The sequence below is a fragment of the Hibiscus syriacus genome, unplaced genomic scaffold (genome assembly GCF_006381635.1).
Source record: "Hibiscus syriacus cultivar Baekdansim isolate YM2019G1 unplaced genomic scaffold, ASM638163v2 tig00112738_pilon, whole genome shotgun sequence".
Lineage (NCBI taxonomy): Eukaryota > Viridiplantae > Streptophyta > Magnoliopsida > Malvales > Malvaceae > Hibiscus > Hibiscus syriacus.
The window spans coordinates 1647897-1674608 of record NW_024063392.1 but is presented as its reverse complement, the minus strand read 5'-3'; the positions used below and the strand labels follow the sequence as shown (position 1 = coordinate 1674608).

The following is a 26712-nucleotide window of genomic DNA, read 5'->3' as shown; positions in this document are numbered from 1 at the left end:
GAATTGAATTATAGTTGAATGACAAAGATTTCGATCATTAAGGGTACGTTTGTAGTATAGTTCATGGAAAATATTTTTCTAAAAATTGTTTTACTGTGTTTGGATGATATCATGTAATTAATTTTCGAACGGCTGATAATTTTTTTACAAATTATTTATTGTAAACATTAAATACAAAAAAAATATTATTTATTAAAAAATAATATTATTATTTTTAAAATATTAGATTAATTTATTTAATATTATTTATGTAAATATTCTAATTAAATTATTATATCTACAATTTTATAAACAAAAATATTAAGATTATTATATTTTATTAAAATAAAATTATTATAAATTATCTTAATTATTTATTAAAATAAGAATAATATATTATTAATTATATTAATTACTTATTAAAAATAATATTATTAAACTATTAAAAATTATAATATTAAAATACAAATATTATATTATATTTTAAGGAGTATATTTTAAATATTCAATAATTTCATAATATTATTTTATTATTAATTTATTATATATTATTAAATAAAATTATAAAATTAGATATTATAATAATATAATTATAATAATAAAAATATTATATTATATTATTATAAAATTATCAATAAATATAATTTAATAATTAATATTTTTATTAAAATGTTATTAAAATTACACCATAAGTCATTTTCAAAAAAAATGCAAAGGAAATTCAGTTGATCATAAAAATGAATTACATTGATCATCTATTTTTCTCCAAAACATTAGAAAATGAGGAAAACATTTTTCGAAAAACCAATTACAAGGAAACAAACATACCCTAATTTAAAGTGTCACATATTCTAATTTTATATTTATCAGGAGCAAGAATGTTTTCTTTTATTTTATCCACATAGCTGTCACCATTTAATTTTGGTTGAATAAATTAGTTAAAAAGTAACGACGTAGAAATAGAAAGGAAATATGAAATAAAATTTTGACATATCATGTCATGTCACATCAAAATTGTCATTGATGGTTTTAAAAAAATTAAAGTTTAGGTACAAAAAGAAAATAAAAATGATAGTGTCAGTACAATTTAATTGGTGGTGTGTTTCGGTATGTCACTTTAGTGATGTGTTGTAGTATGCGACGTGTTACAATATACGACGTGCGCTATAGACTTATGCACTTCTAAGTTCATGTTATTGATGAAAAATTCGTACACACACATATAAAATAAATACAATTATTGTTATAATGATTTGAAAAAGATATTATGTAATAATCATCCTAATTTATTTTTTAAAATTAGGTTTTATAAACCACAGTAAAAGACATATAGAACATTTGACGTTTTCATAAAAATACATAAAAAGATTTAACGTCTCTTACATAGAGATTAAGAAGACAAACACGAGAATTAACATGAGAATATGTTGTATTTTCTATGTGTCTTCCTACAAATACTAAATAATTCATACAATTTCCGATTGACACAGAAACATTCGCTCTATTTAAAAGAATATTTTTTTAACATCTTACCTAAACAAATCCTTTTTTTAATAAGTTCATATCAACAAATTCATAATCCCACTATACTATCCCAACAAATTTGCCTTTTTAAATATTAACATGATTGTCCCAGCGAGATAAACATTTACAACAATAATTGTTGATTGATATATCAGATAAGCCTCTCTTTGGAATCGGCAACCGTGTGGAGGAAAATCTCTCACTGTATTTCGCCAGTCTAAATTTATTATTATTCTTTAAATGCATTTTTAATGAAATTAATTAAATCATTCATTCATTCTAATATGTCACCATTCACACGTTAGTTATCATATAATTCATATTAATACTGTCAATTATCAACAGTATTGAAGATTAAAACACCCATCAACAAACACGTGTTCTTATTCAAAGATTCCACGAAAGTCATAAACGGGCGGCTTTGATTTTGCTTTGGTTAAAATACGAGCTTAGTATTTAAACTATCAATTTTAGTATGTTTTATTATCTAATTTTTTAATTTTTTTTAAAATTATACTTAACATTTAGTTTTTGTTTTATTTTAATGTCCGTTAAAAACTAACGTTAAACTTTGAAAGAAAAATGAAAGTTTAAGTAATAAAACGGGTCAAAATTAATAGTTTAGATATCAAATGCATTAAGTTTTTTATATTAGGTACTAAAATAAAACAAAATATAAATATTAGATATGATTTTAAAAAACTAAAAAAATTAGATATCATAACGAAACAGAAAGTTTACCATTTTTTTACAGAAAATTTACCATTTTTCTTAAATATAAACGTAACAAAGAATCTCGCTTAGTCTCAGCCCAGATTTTCATCCAAAATATTGACAGAAAATTAAGAAGCTAGAGAGAAAATTGAGGGAAACTGGGAAGGTGGTATGTGTAACAGGAGCATCAGGCTGCATAGCTTCATGGCTGGTTAAGTTCTTACTACAACGGGGTTACACTGTCAGAGCCACTGTTCGTGACCCAAGTCAGTTCTAATCTTCAACCTTAATCCTCACGTGCTTTTTATTATTCTTCTTATTGTTTTAATTCTTCTGTTCATCCCTAAAATGTCCGATCACTATGTAATTGGAAGACCGATATGTTTTATCATGTAATTAACTGTTCTACGCACGTTTGTAGATGCTTTTCCCTATCTCTAGTTGCATATTTTCATGATTGTCTATAACTAGTTGAAGTTAGATAGTAGCATTATGATCCTTTAGGTAGTTTCTGATTTCCCAAGGCAATCGAAATGACCGGATGAACTTTACCAATTATATTGGTTCATCTGCTATACGGTTCTATTAGTTGAATCTACTTGCCAATAGGAAAAGAAACAAACTTGCATACTGTCTGGATTCGTTGGCTAGTGTATGATTTTGAATACTCATACTTTCTGATTGTTCGAAGTTGCAGGGGATTCCTGATAGTTGATTCATTCTTAGGTCATGTGCTAAGGTTCTGCCTATCAAACGTGTTGTTATAACATAATTGCAGCTGTTGTGTTTAACTGAAAGTCCCTTTTGTTGGATTAATATCCATAATTATGATTATATATTTATAATGTATGTTGTTATCATAAAATATGACTTAAATTAAATGACCAATTATATTATAAAGTTATAAGGTATTAAAAGTGTTATGGAAATAAAAGTATAGATAATATTAAAGTTGTATTTATAAAAGTGTAAGTACAGACAATAATTTCTTCTTAAATCAGCTATATAAAGAGGTTATGGTCCCAAGAAATAGAAAATCTCGTATTTACTTTTATTGAGTTTATACTTAAGGGAATTATATCTTCTTGGAAGATCACAAGGATTTCAATATATCAATTAATTTAGATACGCTTGCGCATCTAATATTTATTTATTCTTGATGATTTGACATGATTAGATCCTGGTTAATTTCATATTTATTATGATTTAGTTCAAGCAAGTGGTACCGTCGTCTCATCATATTGAATTATTGAGAATTTATTGATTTATTTTTTAAAATTAATTTATTCTTAAAACTTTATGGTTCGATATCCCGAATGATATTCAAATTCAAGTTTGTTATTTTATGAGTTCTACTAATTTAGATATTTTTATTCATCAATTTACTTCATTCATATGTCGATAATCAATATTGTAATTTTTATTTATAGTTTACAATTGAGAGTGTCTAAGGAAAGACATCTTAATATAAGAATAAGAAAAGACGCTACTGGAAATATTAATTTTTTTAACATTTCTGGTAGAGTGCTACCTAAAATTTTATTTTTTCTATCGAAGATATTAATATTGGGCGCTACTTAAAATGTTATTTTTTCTACATTTTTTCTACCAGAAATGTTAATATCGGACATATTCATTTTATGTAACGAAATTAATATTTTCGGTAGAAAAAATAACATTTTAGGTAACACTCTACTAAAAATATTAAAAAATATTAACATTTCCGATAACGTATCTCTTTAGCCTTATATTAAACTGCCGTACAGCATAACTACCCTTTACAATTTGTTGTTTGCTAGTTGATATTCGACATATTTTGATTGTGTTTTTTAATCAACTTTTATATTGATTAAATATTAGGCACCATTAATGTTGGGTTGGATTTTTGTTTTTGTTTTTATGCACTAACTTCATAATTGAATAGCAATGGTTTATTCGGTTAAAATTTAGGACACATGATTGTTAAGGAAAATTTACATTGTTGTAGTGTTGAGTTAATGCAATTGTTGCAATTGTTTTTTTTTTCAATTGTGATATTGTTTTATTTGTGGAATAATTGCATATATTAATTTAGGTTATATGGCGATTATTAGCATCATGTTTGGGAAATTTTATTTTTCCTTCTTATCTCTTATTTCGATTAATTCGAGTTTTGAATCTGATAAAATTAAGGTTATAATCAAAGATGTTAAAATTTGTTTTGATTTATAAAATTTATTTGTTTTATAATCAGTTATATTTTTAATAATTGATTTTTTCTACCATGATATTAGTTTTGATTTCTTGTATCATGTTTTGTTTTAATTTGGCGAATTCATTCTTGAGGAATAGTAAAAGATTTAAGTTTTTTGGGTTTCTAATAACGTCATTTAGACAACATTATTATATGTTACTTCAAAAAGCATGACGCGATTAGAAAATTCAATTTTGGTTTTTGATTATTGTTATGGATTATAGAATATATGTTTGGCATTGATATATTTGATTCGGTTTGTTTAAAAAAAGTTATTCATTAGAATCTACTTTGATCTTGACTTTTGGTTAAATGATTATTGTTTTGAGTTCAAATTGTCTTTAATAATTTATGAAGTTGTGAATTAAATAAAGTTATTCATTAGAATCTACTTTGATCTTGACTTTTGGTTAAATGTTTATTGTTTTGAGTTCAAATTGTCTTTAATAATTTATGAAGTTGTGAATTAAATGCATGTTTAAGGAATTCTTCAGAAACAATCAAAGACTTAAGTTTTCGATTTCTTATAGCACTTTTTATGTAACCTTGTTGGGTTATTCCATGTATTGTAGTCCGATCAGAAATTTCAGTTTTGACATTTGATTGTTATAGAAAATATTAAATTTTAATACTGATATTTATTTTGAGAGATTTAATTAAAGTAATAAGTCGTTAAAATGACCTCAATTATGGAAAATATTTTGTACATGTAACTTAAGATATGTTAGTATTGATCGGCCCAAAGGAAGATTAATAGTTGACATAATTACATTTACAACTTTAGTAATAAGCATGTGATAATTATTCGGTTTGACGTGTGAGTAATAAATCGACCTAAAAGAAGATTTTTGCTTAACATGTTCTTATTATCAGTGTTTGGTACCACATCAGATATCACTTAAGGTGATTATTTTGTCTAAAGATGAAATATTAATGAAGTATTTGATATATTGAGGTAATGTTTAAGTGTATTCAAATTTATTATTATTTTGATTATCTTTTAATTTAATTAAAAGATAAATTAAGAGAAATTGATTGGTTGACAATATTTCTATGATTTTATTTATATTGTTAATGCAATATATGTATATATTCAATTTGTTTTTTTTTCAATTTAGATTGTTGGTTAATAGAATATACATATTTTAAAACAAATTAATTCATATTATGGCCATGTCTGATATTTTGATAGATTAGTTGAAATAAAATACCGCCAAAGTGACCTCTTTTGTGTAGACTGATTTATTTGAAATATCAAGATGGATATGTGTTTCTTGTGATTCATGCGTTTATTAATTTGCCAAAAGGAAAGTTAATATTTAGTAAGGATTGCAAACGATACATATGGTAATAGCATGTGACAATTATAAGGTATTTATTTTATGTGCATGAGCATTACATTAGTCTAAATATTAACCTTTTGTTCGACATAACTTATTGTCAATGTTTGATTACTACAACAAAAGTATCTTTTACTGATAATATTATTGTCCAAAGACTTGATATTGATGTAGTGTTTGGTATCTTATGATGAAAATTAATCATAATTTTGAATTTATTTGTTTACTTAAGATGTGAGCTTCAGTTTTATTTATATTTTGTTATATATTTAAATTATTTATTTATTTATTGCAACCACAATATATTCTCTATGGAAAAATGCACTTAGGAAAGTGGATATGAAGGAATGGAAAAATGCACTTACATAAGGTTTTGGTTGTATAAACATAGACTTTGCGCTAATGAAAGAACAATTTCCACCTCTCATGGGGATAACATTCTTAATTGATATAATAGATTTTGAGAGGTAAAATTTGTTCAAATTGCATAAGTCTAGTGGTCATGAAGTACAACATTTTAGAAGCCTTTAGGGGCACATAATCTGAAAAGATTACTAAGTCTAATGGTTTCCTTGACGAAATTGAGAAATATCTTCCCAAAAACAATAAGGTTTAAATGACATCATTTTTTACTTTTTTGATGTCTATAAAGTATAAGGGTCAAGTAAATGTGAGGGAATACATTATGGATATGTTTCATATTGCTTTAAGTGTAACCCCCCAGACCGATGCGGATAACCCGATCCGATCTGGGTTGTCACATTAGGGCCACCGGAGCGACCCACTGTAAAAATAGCAGAAAATTTAAAACTTTTTATCAGAACATGTAAACTTATAAAATCATTTGTCACTATTTAAAAATAAAACAGATTTCCAGACTCTTATATAAAACAAAATACAATTACATGCCCCCTAATCACATGTACCATACTCTGAAAACAATGCCGGAAGAACTCCCTTACTGTTGTCGATAGCTGCACTGGTATAATTCTTTTAACCTACAATGTTGAGTAATAGAGTGAGCTTCGGAAAGCTCAGTAATACAGAACTACCAAGTGATGCTAAAGGACATGCAGATAAATGTGAAGCCATAATTTCCTTATTGAATCAAATGTATACCAGTTTGCAAGATAATCTGGGATTCCATTAGTAGTTCAACGAGTAGAAACCATGAAGATCACAGTTTATAGGAAGCATTCATAGTATCACATTTTCATGAGATCGAATAGGATGTCTAGTGTGTTCCAACAATACGATAAAATCATAGTAGGTATAATAAACGAGTAATAGTTCAATAAATCATCATAAAATCATAATGAAGTTTCACTTTTGAAAATCATAGTTTAAACTCTTTTCTTGTACACCATCAGTAATTTCCAAAACTATTTTCCATATAGCTTACTCTCAGCACACAACAAAAAGAAAGCCAACCTAAGGATAAGCTTTAGAGCTTGTATCCTTAAGCCCGTAAGTCCAAGTCCATATAGCTTACCCTAAGCACACAGTAAGGGAAGCCAAAGGCCCATTCTGTTTATTAGCTTGATCAGAGCTATACTATTGTAATTCAATCCAAAAGTTCAATTGCACCGTGACAAAAATTCCATAAATCATCACATTAAATTGGTGCATCAATAAAACAGTAACCAAAGAACTCAGTGTACCTCATATTAAAACCAATAAAACAGTTCAATAATAATTAGGGAACACACTAGAGGGTCCAAGTATCTTTCAGAGGCATTTTGTAATTATCGGTAAGGATAACATGAAGCTCGTGCAATTTGATCGGATTCCAATAATAATATCTTATTGAAGAGAATCGATTTCTAACCGATCTAATCAGACATTTTAGATTGATACTTTAGAATTCCACTAAGTTTCTATGTGCATCAGGAAAACGTTCAGGAATTTTTATACATAATAATTCTAAATTCAGATTTACTGCGAGTGATTTCATTACCCAAACAATCAGGGGTATTCAGGAATATACTTTGAATTCATAGGATTTCAGCCCAATTAAACCAAATGAGGTATTCCGAATCTTTTCCTTATGCGTTACTTACGTTTTCAAACATGACCGAAGTGATTTTAGATGAAAATATAGAATTGAAGATTCAAGTCATTTACAATCTATGACTATCGACCGTATTATCAAACAACTCGAGTTACACAACTCTCAAACTGATGCATGTCAACAAGTCAATTCATTATCCTTCCAGTGTATTCACTCTTTAATACCATAATGCAGATCCATATATCATCCCCATAATCATCGCTGAATAGATCTCCCAACTGTTTTTATTTCATTTCCATGTTTCAACGATATCAAGAAATATAGACATACTTGATTCATGGTTCATAACCCATAAAGATAATTCATCATGTAAGTTCAACAGTGTTTCCAGACTCATCCAAATCACTTATTTAATCCTCATTCATTGAGGTTATTTAGTTCATTTAACAATCATGTCTATTCTTATTACTTCAGAGTTTTCCAGAGTAATTCAGATGTTTCTGAATTCCAAATACATATTGCATTTCTATTCAGTTTAATTTGGTCTTCGTGGTTTATTTGTCAAACAAACGTCCAATTTTTAATACTGAATGCGATTTAGAGTTGAGCTGAGCTGAATACTTCCAAAATTATCATTGAGCTAAACTTGAGTAGACGAACATGCATTCAAGTAATATCTATGTCGTTCAGGTACTGACATATCATTAAAGTTGATTGGCTTACTTAAGCTGTGTTCCATAACTTTTTAAAGGTAGTCCAATACCTATGCTTATTTGGATTCCTTAATTAATCCAAGGCATTTACTTAGAATATGACACAAGGGTATTTTGGTAATTTTGGTGTTCATTTTTATTCCATTTATTTCAGAGCTCGAAGATATCCAATCATTCTTGAACTTGGTGGTATTCTTGGGTCATTTCCATTATAGGGGTATTTTGGTCATTTTATAGATTCAACGTATTTCAATCGTTTTCTTCCGTCCGATCTTCCTATTAAATTCAATCTTATCATTTATTTCAGTTATTTCGAACAATTATGACAACAGAACACCCCGACAAATTATTCTTCAGGTATTTACTCATAACTCGGATATTTCTGGGTCAAGTGTCTTCTCAGATTTTACAAACGGAAAATCAAGAATTTTCCTGAACTAAGTCAGGATCTTAATAATCAAATCCGTACTTAATCGAGTTAAGTACAAATCCTTAAAGTATTTCTCATTCAGGGTTAACTAGAACTATTTTACCTCTCAAGGGCATTTTCATAATTTCTTAATCAGATAATTTCAATATTAGTTCTTAACGAAAATAATTATAATTTAGAGATCCTATGATCAATTGCTTTACCGAACATTCTCTTATCTTGAAATGATTCCTTAATAGAATTCTAATATCTTGCACAAACCCTCTAGGGTTTAAAAACCGGTTATCCAAAATTTCCAAGTAAAACTAACATTTCTTATGCACATTAGTAGTTATATCGAATCAATATGTCTTTTCAGAGTTATTAACTAACTTCTAGGGACAATTCTTGTCATCCTACAACATAAAGGTATTTTCGTAATTTTACCCTACCATAGTATTCTCATAATTTCTCATCCAAGTACCTTTAACATTTAACCTTTGATGAAATAAATTATAAGTTGCAGATACAGGGCTGATTTCTTTATCAATAATCACAAACTTGTAATTTAATCTAACAATTCCTCAATCTCTTATATTAGTCATTCGATCCGTAATTAGTTACAGAATTTCTACCACATCATATCGAGTGTATAAATTATTCAACTTCACCAAAGTGACCAACATTATCTTGTTCATGCATTTATCAATATAAACATGTTCCATAAAGCATAAAGAGGTAGTAAAGTATTACCTCGATTTCCTTGCCATATTGCTCGACCATTTAAATTAAATTCGAACGCCCTCAATCTTGAAATCGACTTCCAATAATTCCTCAGATACATATTAATAGAAATTTTATCAAAAACAGAACTTAATTCCGAAAAAATGATCGAATTAGGTGATTAATCAGTGAAAAACAGCTTACCGGATTTGAATTTGGCAAAACAAACCTCAAAATCGGAACATCAACAAAACCCAAAATATTAGTCTTAAATTCCAGCTCACCAACTTGATTTCTAGCTTCCAATCTTTTTCTAACGAACATGGATAATTTATCGTACAAATACGACTTCCAATAATTTTCCTTTCCATAAAAAATAACTTATTAGAATCTAATTAATAATTTGGAAACCCAATTTGCATAACTAAAAACTTGAAGAGCTAGTAATATTTAATTACTAACATCATGGACTAAATTGATCTTGTAAAAACAATTATGTCATAACTATAAACACTTGGAAATTAAGAGACAAAGTAAAGATCTCACCAAACTTGGATGACATACCTTATGGTTTACCCCTTTATTTTCCTAGACAACACCCACGTGAATTTTCATGTTGGAATCATAACCCCATTTTCCCTTTGTCTTCATATGATATTCCTTTTTGTTTTCCCTTAATTTTTGAATTTCCAAGAATCTCTTGGATCTCATTCTGGCTCTCTTAAAAAGGCAAACTGCCTTTTCTTTCTTGGTTTTAACGGGGCAGTAGTAGTAACTGAAGATACTATTTTTTTCTCCATTTTCTATTATTATTATTTATTATTATTATTATTTTATATATTATTATTATTATTATTTTATTTATTATTATTAAAATTATTATTACAAACAGGCCAAGTCTGGCCCAACCCAGACAAGCCCAGTTACAAGAGACCAAACCCAAACCCAGATGGCCTAGCTAAACCCTAAAACCAGATTAGGGTTTCCATATCATCCAGCCGCCTCAGCATCACAGTGAGAGATCCAACGGCCCACACGCATCCAGCACAAACCCTAGGGTGATGATACCCTAGGGCCACGCGGCCGCCGTAGCTACTCCCACCATCTCCACCGCTGCCATGTCTCGTCGAAAGCTTCCAGAAGAGCCACTCCAGCCGCACACATGTCGCCCCAACGGTGAGTCACAACTGGAAGTCCGGTGACTCACCAAACTCCACTCTTTTACCCGGTCCGAGAGCCACACCGGTGATGGCTATAAAGCCATCGACCACCTGCAAACAAGAGGGGACAACCAAAAAAAACAAGAAAAAAAGGCGAGCAAACTAGCAACCACAAACACCAAAATAAACAAGAAAAAGATGGAGAGATACTTACTGAGGAAGCTGCAACATCACCGGAGCCTTCACACGTCATCGGAAACTTTCGAAAATCGAAGGTATTTTCGTAGATTTGCTCCGATCGGGAGTGTTTTAAGGGAAACGGTCATCGGAACCATCAATAGGATTGTCCGATCTATATTTAGGTGTAAAAAAAATTTTTCCGGCCACCGGCCGGTGCCATTCTCTCTGTTTTAGAGAGAAGCGAGAGAGTTCTAAACTCTCTCAGTTTAGAGAGAGAGAGTGAAAGTGAGAAATAAGAGCTGGCCCTTCGGGCCAGCCGTTTAGGGACGTAAATAGCCCTCCCCAAACGACGCCGTTTTGGGGAGGGGTCTGTCTGTAATTAATTAAAAGTTAAACCCTTACCGCAACCATCCTAATTTGTAATCCTTACATTTTAGTCACTAAATCAATTTATAATCCTTTTAATTTGGTTCTTTAATTTTAATTTTATTTATTTTAGTCCTTTATATTAAATAATATATTTAGGATAAATAACATATTTAGTCCTTTAATTTTAATAATTGATATTTTAAACCCCGAACAACATATTTCAATTTATTTTAATTTGATATATGAATTTTATATAATTTTAGTTTAGTCACTAAATTAATAAATAAGGAGAATAGCATGTTTAGTCACTCAAATTTTAAATAATTAATTATGAATTAGGTATTTAATTCTATTAAGTTACAATTTAGTCACTAATTTCAATTTTTTATTTTAAATATATAGTTTTAATTTTGTTCATTGTTTAGTTATATGTTAATTTTATATGTTTACTTTTTATTATTACTATTATTATTATTATTATTTAACCATAAATATATATATTTATATAATAAATAATATGTATTTTATTTATTAAAATCTTAGTTAATTATTTTTAACTTATTTTAATCCTATTTTAATATTTATTTATTTTCCAATATTAAGAAAGGGCAGTCTTAAAATAACTGGATGTCCATTTTCTGATATTTTTAAATAAATAAATATCTTATTTTATAAATTATATATTAATTGTTTTAATTATTTATTTATTTTTTAATATCAAAGAAAAGAGCTGTCTTAAGGCATCTAGAAGTCCTTTTCTGATATTTCTAAATAAATAAATATTTTATTTATAAATATATATAAATTAATATATATTTTTCATAATTATAATCTTAAAATAATAGGATTATAAATTAAATATATTTTGAATTTTTAATTTCTAATAATAGAGACAACAACAACAACAACAAAACCCAATTCCCATATGTATGGGGTAAGGGGGAGGTAGGGTAGTAGGCTGCCCCCAACGCCAGGTTGAGAATAGCTTCCGTGGTAGACCTCCGGCAGTCAGAAAATTAAAAATATAGATAAAATGCAATGCATGTATAAATAATTACATAAATACATAGATAAATAGTATTCATATGCAGTCATTAATATCATATGTGCTTCTGTAATGGAGAGTAATCCCTACAAAATAATCCTTGCGAAAGAATCTCTGCATATAGACAGAAACATAAGACCCGGCTAAATTTAACAGAGGAAACATGACGAGAATGATACACAGAAGTCAACGATAGTAAGCCCAGTTCTAATCTTTCATAAATACCAATAACAGAAAAGTATAAGAAGTAAAAGTCATGGAAATTACTACAAATGCATTAAAAGAAGACAGAGATGATACACCCTATAGATGTGACCCACACTACTCGACTACCCTAGTCACAAGCCTCCATAATTTCCTATCATAGGTCATGTCTTCGGTAAGGCCTAAATCCATCAAATCAGATCTCAAGCAGTCTTCCCACTTCCGTCTTGGTCGTCCTTTCCTTCTGGCACCGTCGACTGTAATCGACTCTACCCTCCTGACCGCATCCGACGGTAGTCGCCTAAGGACATGCCCAAACCACCGTAGTCTTCCCTCCCTCAATTTTTCGGAAACAGACATCACCCCCAAGGACATCCTAATAGCAGAATTTGTCGTCATATCCCACAGAGTCCTACCACATGTCCATCGAAGCATTCTCATTTATGCGGCCTCTATCCTCCTTACGTGATCCTTCTTCGTTGCCCAACATTCTGATCCATATAACAGCGCTGGTCTTATTGCCATTCTATAAAATTTTCCCTTAAGTTTTAGAGGCACCTTCTTGTCACACAAAACTCCAGTAGCGGCCCTCCACTTTAGCCATCCCGCCTTTATACGGTGTGTAACGTCATCATCTATACCCCCATCTTTATGTATCATAGACCCTAAGTACTTAAAACAATCCTTTGAGGGAAGAACGTGTCCTTCTATGCATACTTCTACATCTTCATCGTTTTGGTTCCCATTGAAGTTTGAACATAAATACTCTGTCTTTTCAATATTGATCCTTAAACCTTTTTCTTCCAAAGCAGTCTTCCAGGTAGCCAGTCTACTATTCAACTCATATTTTGTTTCAGCAACTAGGACAATGTCGTCAGCGAAAAGCATACACCAAGGTACACCGTCTGGTGTCGCACAATAGATGTCGTCCATAATCAAGGCGAAGATGTAAGGGCTAAGAGCCGACCCCTGGTGGAGTCTGATTTCCACCGGGAATGCCTCGGTGTCGCCAATTGTAGTCCTGACGTAAGTAGTAGATCTACAGTACATATCACGAATCGCCCGGATATAAGCAGTTGGGATCCGTCTCGTTTGCAAAGTCTTCCAGATCGTATCGTGAGGAACGCTATCATAAGCCTTCTCAAGGTCAATGAACGCCATGTGAAGATCTCTCGACTTTTCCCTATATTTCTCCATAAGCCTTCGAAGTAGATGAATCGCCTCAGTGGTAGACCTGCTTGGCATAAAGCCAAATTGGTTTTCCGAAACCCTAGTAACTTGTCTCAACCTAGCCTCTATCACCCTTTCCCATAGCTTCATGGTATGACTGAGTAGTTTAATACCTCTGTAGTTACCACAACGTTGGGGATCCCCTTTATTTTTATAAATTGGTATCACCGTAGACTCTCTCCACTTCTCTGGCATCTTGGCAGTCTCTAAAATAATATTAAAGATGTTAGTCAACCACTTAACTCCCTCTTCTCCTAGGGCTAACCACACAGTGATAGGAATTTGATAAGGACCGATAGCTTTCTCCCTTCCCATCTTTCTAAGAGCCATTTTGACTTCCTCAAACCCAATCCTAACCGACCACGAATCCCTTTTTATTATTAAAAAAATGAATTTTTGGTTAAAACGCAAATCAATTTATCTTTTAATCGATGTTTTCTTAAAAACTCTTTTAAAGGATGATTTTTAGGTATTCGACCTACCTGACCCAAAAGGCCGATGGCGACTCCCAAATTATTTTAAAAACCATTTATTCACATCACTTTTCCCGCCAAGTAAAAAATTCGTGCCCAGACGAAAATCGGTTACGACAGCTTGGCGACTCCGCTGGGGATGCTGGTCAAACTTTTAAAATCAATTATAAATTGTCTCTATTAATTATAAATTAAAAATTCATATATTTAATTTATAATTCTTTCTTTTCAAATTTTTTATATACTTATTATTTTTATAGTATTTATATTTATATTTCATTTTACTTGCAAGTATTTTATTTCATTATTTATTTTTCTGTCAGAGGTTTGAACATTTCTCCTCACACACAACACTTGCATTGCACAACATAAAGCTCTATAATTGAGTTTGTCCCTTTTAAGTGGGAGTGAAAGCGACGTCTTCGTGAGAATTTATTCTCCGTGTCAGACCTAGCAAGTAACTTTCGGGGTTCATATGCTCTATGTCTTCATGAGAATTTATTCTCCGTGTCAGGCATAGAGAAGTGTATCCCCTCGAATTGAACTCGATCCACTTTAGTCTGTGATGGACTAGGATTGAGGGTTAACAGCCCAAGGGGGCACTAACAAGGACAATTCGGGTACCTTTATTCTTAGATCTGAAACCCTGCATATAATAAACCCTAGAAACTCTTCCGATCTGAAGGCATGCCGAAATTTTGTCCAAAATAGGTGTACACACAGGAGAAATGAATTCTAACTTTCCTTTTAATTTATTTATTTATTTTCTTACTGATTAAATTGCATGTGAATTTAAATTATTTAAAATATGAAGAAAGCATGTTTAAATAAGGATATTTAGGTAGACATTATTATTAAATTATTTTTTCTTTATTATGTAAACTAATTCATTTCTTTTTGTGTGTTCTTTATTTATTCTGTTTGCATAGCATCATACAGGATAAAAGACATTGATCCTCGTGTTAATTGTCTCATTGGAAAACCTTCATCCATGGATAAAAAGTGTTCAAATCAAATAGTTCTAAATTCAGAAGTAAGATAGTGGGCCGAGGACTTACAAAGACAAGGAGGAGACAGTCTGCAGGATGACTATGTATCTGAGTTAACCAGTTATGCTCCGGTTTCGCTAAAAAGAAATGATATGCAAGATTTGCGAAGCATTTGGGAGAGTTGGGACTCAAACAAAAAGTTGTAGTTTTATCAGACTTATAGAGACATCCCATATTTGCTCTATGTCGAAGTTGATGATGACTTACTTCGAGCCCTAATTCAATTCTGGAATCCAGGGTATAATTGCTTCACTCTCAATAAAGAGTACTTGGTCCCTACTATTGAAGAGTACACAACTTTGCTACATATAGAAGGGGCTTTGGAGAATCGAATTTATTCAAAGTCAATTAAAACTCAACCTTTTCGAGTTAAATTAGCAAAGATTGCTGGAGTATGAGAGGAATGGGTGGCATCCCGTACAAAACAAAAGGGCGAAAGCGAAGGCATTGCTTGGACCAACATTAAAGAACTTATTCAGAGTCATCCAGACACTAAAGTACGATTCGATCTCTTTGCTCTGGGTATGTATGGTATGGTCATCTTCCCAAAAGTATTGGGATATATTGAAGCTGCAGTAGTAGATTTGTTTGAGCAGCTACCAAAAAAGATTAATCCTGCATCTGCAATTCTAGCAGAGACTTTCAGATCATTAAACGCTTGTAGAAAGCTAGGAGGTGGAAGATTCTCAGGGTGTACCCAATTGTTATATGTCTGGATCCGTAGCCATTTCTGGAGGACAGAAAAGGTTTCATACCGGCGCTTTAATACGGACTACTCACCATTAAAAGAATTTCTAGAGCAAGAATGGCCGAAAGAAATTACGACGAAAGAAATTACGAAAGATATGTGGATTAATGCCTTTCGAAATCTGCAAAGCAATGACATTGTTTGGTGAGCCCCGTGGCAAATCCAAAGGGAATTTTTTTACAAATGTGGTAATTATAACTGGATAATACTGCTCGGATTGTGGGGAGGAATCGGATATGCACCCCTTTTGGTCATAAGACAGTATGAAGGTCGTCAATTTGTACCTGTCACTGCTGGATTACATTCGTCTGAGTTTGCATTCCACAACAAAAATTATAAAAGAAATATCATGGAGGCCTTTACAGCTTGGAAAACAACTTTTTGTATCCGAGCTAAAGCAGCAAAAGAAATGCTAACTCCTGATTATGAGGAATGGAGATCTGTCAGGAAAAATGAAAATATTCCTCTACCAGACCAAAATGAGGATATCTCTATGGAAGATCACATTAAGGTGGTTCCATCAGAGATTGAAATCCTGAGAGCTGAGTTTGAAGCAGAAACAGAAGATTGTTCAAGAGAATTAGAGCAAATGAGAAGAGATAAAGCTATGTTGGGTGTTGACATTGACTTTCATTCATCACAATGTGCAATGTTGAGAGAAAACAAAGAAAAAATTGATTGTGAATTCAGAACATTAAAGAAAAATTACCAGGAGTTATATAAATCTCGGAAAGCATCAGGACCAAGCCGATCAACAGTACAGATGACCAGAGAATTGAACATCGAGAAAAGTCGAGTGGAAGATCTAAAAGGAAAGAATAGCCGTCTACTCAAAAGCCTTGAGAAAGGAAAGCAGAAAATGGAAGATTTTGAAGTTGATAGAAGAGAGCGAATTATAAAACACAAAGCTGAACACCGTAAGATCATGAATGAAATGCAAAGAGAAAGGGATCGAGTCAAAGATTTAGAAGAGATGAAGAATGACATTCTTGATAAATTTGAAGGTGAGAAAAATATCATGTTCAAGGGATTTGAATCTGAAATGAACCATCTGATTGCCGAACTTGAAGTCAGGGGCCAAAGGATTGAAGAGTTCAATGTTGAAAAAGAAAAATGGGAGCTGGAAAGAAAGAATTTCAACACCAAACTTGAGGTAGAGCAAGAAGTGGCTAGCAATTGGATGCAAAGATGCAGAAACAAGAATGTTCAAATCCAGAAGCTTAATCAAAGGACGCAAGAAGCACGAACAAAACTTGAAGAAGATCTGGATCAGTCTAGAAACAAAAACTCAGTTTAATGCTTACATTTTGCAACTTGAAGAGTCATTATTTCAAGAAAAGGTTCGTCTAGGACCTAGTGATCTCAAAGAAAGTAATGAGGAAAGTGCTTCACTACGAAGACGCATTAGAGATCTTGAAAAAACTCTGCACAATTGTCAAGTCAGAATCACTGAGTTAGAGCAAACTCTCGAAGGAACTAATGAACAATGGCAAAAATCAACTGATTTCTATGTAGAAAGAAGTGAAGAAAGAAGTAATATGGTATTCGAGGCCATGGTACAAATGAGCGAAGTTGCTAGATATGTTGGGGAACTAGCTGTTGAAGCAAAAATAATTGAGCATCACGTTGATCCAGTTTCTAAGTTCGGAAAGAAGGTGTCATGGCTAATGAAAGAAATTATAGAGCTTAATAGGAAAGCTACGCCTTATCTGTAGTTATGAATTATTATAAAGAAACTTTTGTATGCCGATGAAAGTTGTTCTATGATAGTTAACTTTTTGGGATCAATACCTTGTACATACATGCATTTTGCATACATTCATTATTCATTGCATTATTTTCTTTATGTATAATTTTTATAACATTCATTAATTAAAATTTGAAAAAATAATATCAAAAGAATTTTCAATCGCAGTTATTCGGGCCAAAAGAGAAATACAACATCACTACGGTACTAGACAAGCTACTAAGAAAATTATGGAGGATAAAATACAACGTATTGAGGAACAGCATAATAAAGAACAAGCAGAGATGAGAATGAAGCTAGAGAAAATTGAAGCCAGTATTGCAAATTCACAAGACATCATGATGCAGAAAATAGAAGACATGTTTAAAAGACAGGCTATCATTGGAAAAATGCATGAAAATCCTATATCTTTCGACCAAGAACCTATGTATCCTCTAGGTTTCCCACCAGAACCAATTTATCACTCTGGTACTACACCTATACAAATCAATGCCTGCACATCAGCATTTCAAGAAACCAAACCACATGAAAATCGACAAGCGGATCCTACATCTTCAAGTAAAAATCCACTTATATCATATGTGAAAATAGGGGATTTTAATGCTGAGCATCTAATCCCAGATTTGAATGAGCTGAATGAGAAAGAAAAAGTAAATGAAGAATTGACCAGACAGATCAAGAGCTTAGAAGAACGAATGAAATCCGTGGAAATAACTGAATCATTCTATGGGTTTGATGCTAGTGAGTTGAGTTTGGTTCCAGACCTAATCCTCCCCATTAAGTTCAAAGTTCCCGAATTTGATAGATATGACGGTACCACATGTCCTTCATCCCATATTACTATGTTTTGTCGCAGAATGGCAGGATATGTGAAAGACGAAAAATTGTTAATTCATTGCTTTCAAGATAGTTTGACAGGACCAGCCTTAAAATGGTATACTCAATTGACCAAAGCCAACATTAGATCCTGGAAAGATCTGGCTAAGGCATTCCTAGAGCAGTACCGCCATGTAACAGACATGGTCCCTGATAGATGGACTCTCCAAAATTTGGAGAAAAAGAATAACGAAACGTTCAGACAGTATGCTCAGAGATGGCGTGACACAGCAGCCCAAGTTCAACCACCTCTTTCAGAAAAAGAGGCCACGGTAATATTTGTCCATACGTTAAAAGCTCCCTATTTAAATCATCTAATAGGGAATGCAACCAGAAATTTTGCAAATTTGGTCATTTATGGAGAACTCATTGAAAATGTCTTGAAAAGTGGAAAAATTAAATCAAATGAAGGGTCTAGTTCCAAAAGACCTATGTACCGAAAAAAGGAGAATGAAGTCAACAATGCAAACTCTTACAACAAGGATTCATCGAAAAGTGTTACAATAACCCAACCAAGGGTTAAGAAAGAAGAAACAAACACTAATCGAGTAGAGTCCAGAGGATCTCGAAAGGAAAATGAAAGGTTTTCTTTTACACCTTTACCAGTACCCTATGCTGAGATCTATGATTCACTGTTAAAAGTAGATGTTATACGACCCTATCCTTTGGTTCCTATGCAACCACCATTCCCTCCATGGTATGATGTAAAGGCACATTGTGTTTACCATGAAGGAATTACGGGTCATTCTATTGAAAACTGTTTGACATTCAAAAGGGTGGTTCAAAATTTGATCAACACTGGAAAGTTGGAATTCAATTCACCATCTACATCAAATCATCCATTGCCAAATCATGGAGATAAAAACGTGAATGCAATTCAGGAAGAGAACAGAAAGAAAGCAAAAACTGACATTTTTGAAATTAAATCTCCTTTTGTTTGGATATTTCAACAACTCTCCTTATCCGGTATAATTCCACAAGAATTCAGGCCAAAGCATAATGAAGGCAAGAATTATTGTGAATATCATCAAGAGAAGGGGCATGAAATTCAACTATGTCCTGAATTTAGGGATTTGATGCAAAAATTGATGAATAACAGAGAGATAGAATTCTTTGAAGAAGAACCAGGGAAAAGAGAAGATGATGTTTGCTCATCAGATGATTCTAAACCTAATCAGAGAACAAATGATCTTGTGATTATTAATGTGAAATCATCTACAGTGATTCCTGCACCAACAAAGCCGAAAGTAGTTATCACAACTCCTTTACCATTTCCATACAAGGATACCCGCAGGGTACCTTGGAATTATACTACCAATGTTTCAATGGTAGGAGGATCTGTTTCTATGGAAAAAAACAGAAGAGAAAATACAGAATCTGGATTCGACGTCTGAAGTAGTAAGTGAAGTCAGATTCTTTACAAGAAGTGGGAGATGTTACTCTCCCGAAACATCCAATGCATCAGAACAGGTGAAAGCAAAAGGAAAAGCCATAGTAATACCCCAAAAGGTATTTGATGATGAATCCCCTCCAGCATTCAATGAGCCTGTAACAGAAAAATAAGCACAAGAATTTTTGAAATTCCTGAAACATAGTGAATATAGTGTGGTTGAACAACTACATAAACAACAAGCGCGAATTTCTATTCTTGATCTATTGATGAATTCAGAAGCACACAGAAATGCTTTGAGGAGAATGCTTAATCAAACCTTTATCCCTGAAGATATATCCCTCAATAAACTTGACAGAATTGTGGGACATATAGCCGCTGACAATTACATAACGTTCACGGATGATGAAATACCTGAAGGTGGAATGGGGTCAGTAAAAGCTTTGAATATTACCACACATTGTCATGGTCATGTTTTGCCATGAGTATTGATTGACAATGAATCTGCTCTTAACTTGATGCCTCTAGTCACACTTCAAAGAATGCATGTGGATAAATCACACATGAAAAGTTATCAGAATGTAGTGTGAGCTTTTGATGGCACTCAAAAAGAGGTGCTTGGGAAAATGGAAATATCGTTGTTAATCGGATCAGTCGTGTACAATATTGACTTTGTGGTAATGGAAATACACCCTACATATAATTGTTTATTAGGGAGACCATGGATTCATTCTACAGGAGCCGTTCCTTATTCATTACATCAGAAATTGAAATTCGTTGTTGATGGACAACTAATATGCGTAGGAGCTGAAGAAGAAATCATTGCGTCTATAACAAGTGATGTTCCGTATATTGAGACCAATGATGATGCTCTCGAATGCTTTTTCCAAGCTCTTGAATTTTTCAATGCAACCTTTATTGCAGAAGGAAGCAAAATTCCATATCCCAGATTGTCTGATTGCACCAAGATGGCGGTACGACATACTTTAGGTATCGGAGCTAAAACTGGTAAAGGTTTAGGAAAGAATCTTCAAGGGAGTTCAGTTCCTGTAAGTATGAAGATGAAGAAAGATCATTTTGGGCTTGGATTTAAGCCCAATTTTCAGCAAAAGAACAAATAGATGAAAAGAAGATGTGAAGATAGAAAGGCAAGGTTGAAATGAGAAGAAATCCTTTGGGAACACATGTTTTTCCCACAGTTGAAGACCACATTCAGATCAGGGGGAACAATTAATATAGAACAACAGCTTGTTGAGGCCTTTAAAGAAGAAAAGTTGACAAAAGATCAAAGCATAGTTGAAGAAGCTATGAAATGATTATTTATCAACATGATCATGAATGACAACAAGACTGGCAAATACTTAGCTAGGATTCGCCCTTGTTTTCCTGGAGAAACACTCAACAATTGGACCGCTGAAGACCTTCCTATAGTTTTTAATATTAACACAGAGTAATATTCAGAACTAATCTTTATGTTTAGCCCAAAAGTTTGAAAACTTTTTGTTATATTGTAAAGGAAATTATGTTAAGTTCACCTAATATTAAATATAAGAAATTTTCTTTAAAATTTTCAGATGGCAATCATTCTTTACATTTTCTTACATTTTTTACATTTATTTATTTCATAAATTTACTATATTCTTTCATAAATATGTCCGGCTTAAATTTGCAGGTGTCACAATGTTAATAGCATGTTTATTCCTAAATTTAATCGAGAGATAAATTTAGAGCAGCCCATATGTTTGGAAGAAATCAATGGGTGTGAGGATGAACTGGAATGTGATGTTCCTACTGAATTATTAAGACTGGTAGAAAAAGAAGATATGCAAATTTTACCTCACAAAGAAGAGATTGAGACTGTAAATTTGGGAACATATGAAGAAATGAAAGAGGTGAAAATTGGTACTACTCTGACAATCCAGATAAAACAAGAATTGATAAATCTCCTTCAAGAGATCAAAGATATCTTCGCCTGGTCTTATCAAGATATGTCTGGTTTGAGTAAAGATATAATTATGCACAAGCTTCCAATCAATCCAGAATATAAATCGGACCAACAAAAGCTCAGGCGAATGAGGCCAGAAATGTTGTTGCAGATCAAAGAGGAAGTGATGAAGCAGATTAATGCAGGTTTCCTACAGGCAGCCAAATACCCAGAATGGGTAGCCAACATTGTTCCAGTACCAAAGAAAAATGGGAAAGTTCGAATGTGTGTGGATTACAGAGATCTCAACAAAGCTAGTCCGAAAGATAGTTTTCCATTACCCCACATAGACACCTTGGTGGACAATACTGCAGGACACGTATGGTTTTCATTCATGGATGGCTTTCCAGGATATAATAAGATAAAAATGAATCCTGAAGACATGGAAAAAACAACATTTGTAACCATGTGGGGCACGTTTTGCTATAAAGTAATGCCATTTGGATTGAAAAATGCAGGGGCAACGTATCAAAGAGCCATGGTAACTTTGTTTCATGACATGATGCACAAAGAGATTGAAGTATATGTAGATGACATGATTGCCAAATCCCGAACTGAAGAAGAACATATTCAAAATTTGAGAAAGCTTTTCTAGAGATTGAGGAAGTATCAATTAAAGCTCAACCCCGCTAAATGTACTTTTGGGGTAACTTCCGGGAAGCTTTTGGGATTTGTGGTCAGCAAAAAAGGAATCGAGATTGATCCAGATAAAGTAAAAGAAAATCAAGATCTTCCACCACCCAATACAAAAAAAGAAGTTCGAGGCTTTTTGGGAAGATTAAATTATATATCTCGGTTTATTTCTCAATTAATTGACAAATGTGATCCAGTGTTCAAATTACTTCGAAAGAACAATCCTGAAGTCTGGAATAATGAATGTCAAGAAACTTTGGATATTATTAAGAAATATTTATCCAATTCCCTCATTTTAGTATCACCAATGCCTGATAGACCGTTAATTCTCTACTTGACAGTCTTTGAAAATTCGATGGGATGTGTACTGGGACAGCATGATGAATCTGGAAGAAAAGAAAAAGCCATTTATTATCTGAGCAAGAAATTTACTGATTGTGAAATTCAATATCCACCAATACAAAAATTATGTTGTGCCTTGGTGTGGGCTACTCGAAGACTCAGACAATACATGTTATATCATACTACTTGGTTGATATCCAAACTTGATCCTTTGAAATTCTTAATAGAATCACCAGCTTTGACAGGCAGAATGGCTAGATGGCAGATGTTATTATCCGAGTTTGATATTGTATATGTCAACCAAAAAGCGATAAAAGGAAGTGTCATAGCTGATTTTCTGGCCAGTCGTGTATCGAATGATTATCAGCCTTTGAGTTTTAATTTTCCAGATGAAGATTTGTTGTGCATATCCATGAATGAAGAAGTCAGAACAAATGATGCATCTTGGAAGCTTTACTTTGATGGAGCATCCAACGCATTGGGACGAGGAATTGGGGCAGTGTTAATTTCTCCAGAAAATATTTATTATCCCTTTACAAGTAGACTGGAGTTCTTTTGCAACAATAACATGGCGGAATATGAAGCTTGTGTCATGGGATTGAAAGCAGCTATAGAAAGAAAAATCAAATGTCTCAAGATACATGGAGATTCATCGTTAGTGGTGTTCAATTGAGAGGTGAATGGGAAACAAAAGATCCCAAATTGTTGGAATACCAAAATTCTACCCTCGAATTAGTGAAAGAATTTGAGAGAGTCACCTTCAATTATCTCCCTCGAGAAGAAAATCAAATGGCAGATGCTTTGGCTACATTAGCTGCTATGTTTCAGGCAACTAAGAAAGTTGATATGATGCCAATCAAAATGCAAGTATATGAAATTCCTGCACATTGTTATAGTGTGGAAGAAGAGGTAGATGGTAAACCATGGTATTATGATATCCTGCAATATATCAAAAATCAAAGTTATCCACAAAATGCATCTGAAATTGATAAAAGAACCTTGAGAAGAATGGTTGATGGATATTTTCTTGATGGCGAGACTATGTATAGAAGAAGCAATGATCAAATTCTATTGAGATGTTTAAATACCAGCGAAGCCAGAAGCATCATTGAAGAAGTACACAGTGGAATATGTGAAACACATGCAAATGGTATTTCCATGGCTAGAAAAATAATGAGATATGGATACTATTGGGCTACCATGCACACAGATTGCATTGATTATGCAAGGAAATGTCATAAATGCCAGATATATGCAGATAAGATTCATGTACCCCCATCTCCTTTACATGTAATGACAGTACCTTGGCCATTTTCTATGTGGGGAATAGACGTCATTGGAGTAATCACACCAAAAACATCAAATGGACATTGTTTCATCCTTGTGGCAATTGATTATTTTACCAAGTGAGTTGAAGCTGCTTCATATGCCAATATTAAGAGGTCCACAGTCTGCAAATTCATAAAGAAATAAATAATTTGCCGGTATGGTCTACCAAAAAGGATCATTACAGATAATGCTCTGAACCTGAACAACAAGATGATGACTGAACTTTGTGCACAATTTAAGATCAAACATGCAAACTCAGTGGCATATCGTCCAAAGATGAATGGGGCAGTTGAAGCAGCAAATAAGAACATCAAGAGAATCATTACAAAGACCACTGAAACTTACAAAGATTGGCACGAGAAGTTACCTTTTGCTTTATATGCATACCGAACTACTGTTAGAACATCTACTGGGGCAACGCCTTTTTCTTTAGTCTACGGGATGGAAGCAGTCTTATCAATTGAAGTTGAGATTCCATCGCTTCGAATTTTGAGAGAAACAAAATTGGATGAATCTGAATGGATCCAAGCTAGATGGATCCAAGCTAGATTTGATCAATTGAACCTTATTGAGGAGAAAAGATTGAAAGCTATTTGCCATGGACAGATGTATCAGAAACGGATGATGAAGTCTCATGACAAGAAAGTACATCCAAGAGAATTCCAAGAGGGTGATCTAGTACTAAAAAAGATCTTGCCTATACATAAAGATTTCTGTGGGAAATGGATGCCTAATTGGGAAAGGTCATACGTTGTAAAAAAGGCCTTTTCCAGAGGAGCGTTGATCTTGGCAGAAATTGATGGAAAAATTCTGAGAAATCCAATAAATTCGGATTCTGTCAAGAAATATTATGCTTGAAGAAAAAATGAAAAGAAGAAAAGAAAAAAAAAGAAGAAGAAGAAGAAAAAGAAAAAAGAAGAAAGAAGAAAAAAAGAGAAGAAGAAGAAAAAAAAAGAGAAAAAAGGGGGTCAAGATGAAAACCCGCAAAGGGCATCTTGTAACTAAAGGAAGGATTTGAGTTGAAAACCTGAATGGGCGGCTCAAATACATGTTGATATTAGGCATCTGGCAATTGAACCCTCTTAAGATTTTGATAGTTTGGGAGGAACTTCACATCTACAAGCATTCTGACAACGTTTGAGATCTTCCAGACAAAAGCTTACATCAGTACTCTAAATTGTGTCAATTTAATTAATTTAGAAATACTTATGCTAATAATTTGTTGAGTCATTTGAATTTTTTATCATTCCTATGAATACAATTCTGTCTATTTATTAATAAATTCTAAAGTTTATTTCCTCTAAAATTAATTTATTTGAGATTTATTTTCGAAAATTCAACTTATTCTTTTATTTTGTAAACGGATTAACATAATTTTGAAATAAGTTAAAGATTTCTGAATATCACTTTATGTTCATACTTTTAAAGGCATGGAATACATAGCAAACAAATTATTACCATCATAGAGTTATTTGGAAGCGGAACAAGAAGAAATCTGTTCTCAATTGGCAGATTATGAATATATGCCCTTTTCAATGTAGCAGCATGAAAATGCTTCGAATCTACAAATTCTGATTCTACATCGAATAAGTACTGTGATATTCCAGTCCAAACATCAACTGGAGCAAGTGCCACGTTATCATGGTAGAAATAAGGAAGCCCAATAGCATCTTCTGGAAGTATTCTTTGAGTTATTTGATCTGGTTTGATATGAACCCCAAAACCAATCATTAGATTTGAAAGAGGAATTTGCTCATAGTAGAAATAAGGAGACCCAATAGCATCTTCTGGAAGTGTTCTTTGAGTTATCTGATCTGAATCGGTAGGAACCCCAGAACCAATCATTAGAATTGAAAGATGAACTGCATGATCGTCTTCATTAAGAAGCTTCTTTTCAAGCTTCCTCTGCTTCTTGTTTTTTAAGAAAATCATAGCTCGAGTTTTGCTTTTTCTTGTAATTGGGATCATTGCATAATGGCTTCCTATATTTTACCGGAAGAAGTGTGTCAACAGCCTTAGCCATTTGAGCAGCACATATAAAATCTGTCAACTCTGCAATTGATGAATCAGGATTATATCTCTATGACTATTGAAGACATAGCATTTGAGTATCCCATTTTCGTCAAGTATAACAGTTTACTCTCCTCATTAGAATCAGAATTCAGGATTTTCTCGGTATCAAAAGAACTATCAATATCTGTGAAATCATATTGAGAGATCACTTCATAATTAGATGAGTAGTTATTAGAATCAACATGTTACATGAGTGCAAACTTTTCAAGAGCCTGTGTCATTGAGTTTTGTTCT

At 32.5% G+C, this 26712-nt stretch overlaps 1 long non-coding RNA gene across 1 annotated transcript; it reads left to right on the top strand.

Moving 5' to 3' along the window:
* Positions 1 to 2274: 2274 nt before the first annotated feature.
* Positions 2275 to 23545, top strand: LOC120182794. The gene is made up of 3 exons (XR_005521867.1): positions 2275 to 2487; positions 21598 to 21604; positions 23499 to 23545. It is a non-coding gene; the product is annotated as an uncharacterized LOC120182794 (long non-coding RNA).
* The last annotated feature ends 3167 nt before the right edge of the window (positions 23546 to 26712 follow it).